General features: G+C 39.7%; 1 pseudogene; it reads left to right on the top strand.

Annotated features, from left to right (window-relative positions):
- The first annotated feature begins 6 nt into the window (after nt 1-6).
- On the top strand, nt 7-1,001 carry LOC102481505 (G/T mismatch-specific thymine DNA glycosylase pseudogene; annotated as a pseudogene).
- The last annotated feature ends 241 nt before the right edge of the window (nt 1,002-1,242 follow it).

Raw genomic sequence — 1,242 nt, 5'->3', positions numbered from 1 at the left:
CCTGGACCTGGGAACCATTTTTGGAAGTGTCAGCACTGAGTGATGTCCAACTGAATCACATGGATAATCACACTTTACAAGGGAAGTACAGTATAAGATTTACCAACATGCTACAAAGGATGCCAGGCAGCAAAGATTTTTCCAATAAAGAATTTCATGAAGGATTTTGTGTATTCTAGTACAGAAATTATAGAAATATCAGCCACAAATAGTGATGTATAATGGAAAATGTATTTATGAAATTTTTAGTAAAGAAGTTTTTAGAGTAAAAGAACTTGGAATATGGGCTTAAACTCCATAAGATTTCAGACACAGAAACTCTGTGATATGTGATGCCATCATCCAGTACATGATGTGGTCAGTTTGCTGGAGTCCAGGACCAAGTTCATTAACACATTAAGCTAAAGGACTTACAAGGTCAGCTGAAAGGCACTGAATGAAACACAGACCTCCAAGACATGCAGTACACGTTCGACCTGCAGCTTGCCCAACATGATGCAAAGAATGATGCCTGTTAAGAAAGAAAAATACGGGGAGCTGTTGTCAGGGTAATGGCTATGTCACTGGACTCCCATGTACTCGACTGTGGTTTGACTCCTGGGCCCGGTGGCTTAAACTCACGCTGGGTGTGTGCCCAAGATCCCAAGAGGAGAATGGAGGAGAAGGGATTGCAGCATGGCCATCCACCGTGGAGGGTGATATCTCGCTTTCTGTCTCTCTGTCTTCCTGTCAAGCCCATGTGCCCTATTGCAAAATCCTCTCAAGAAAAAAAAAAAGAAAGAAAAAGAAAAATATGATACAGGTTACAAAGCAGTGTAGGGTGGCACATATGGTGAAAATCTGTGCAATATTGAATATTGCTAACAGTGCAGTTAAGAGGAAAATCAACTTTCAGTGACTTTCCAAATGGGCAGTGGGTTGCCCAGCCATTTACTGACCAGACTCTTTCCTTTCACAATCAGTGTGAAACACAAGATGAAGAAGAAGGAAAGCAAGCTTAAGAATGGGATTTCTCAGCTCTGCTTAAATGCTGCAGTTTTAATGCAGTTGTGAGGAGGCAGAACCTCAGTGTGCTAACTGAAGTATTTTATTAGTTTTTTACTCTAGTAGTATAATTACAAACAAGAATACTTTTGTGGTAGAATCAACTCTGTGAACCTAAGAAGTAAAAGTAGGGTCTTTTTCGTTTTTGTTTGTTTGTTTGGTTGGTTGGGTTTTTTTTGCATATAATTTTTTGTATTT

The sequence above is a fragment of the Tupaia chinensis genome, unplaced genomic scaffold (assembly GCF_000334495.1).
Source record: "Tupaia chinensis unplaced genomic scaffold, TupChi_1.0 Scaffold139599_1, whole genome shotgun sequence".
In the NCBI taxonomy this organism is placed as follows: Eukaryota; Metazoa; Chordata; class Mammalia; order Scandentia; family Tupaiidae; genus Tupaia; species Tupaia belangeri.
The sequence above is the reverse complement of the archived record's forward strand: the minus strand, read 5'-3'. Positions and strand labels throughout refer to the sequence as shown.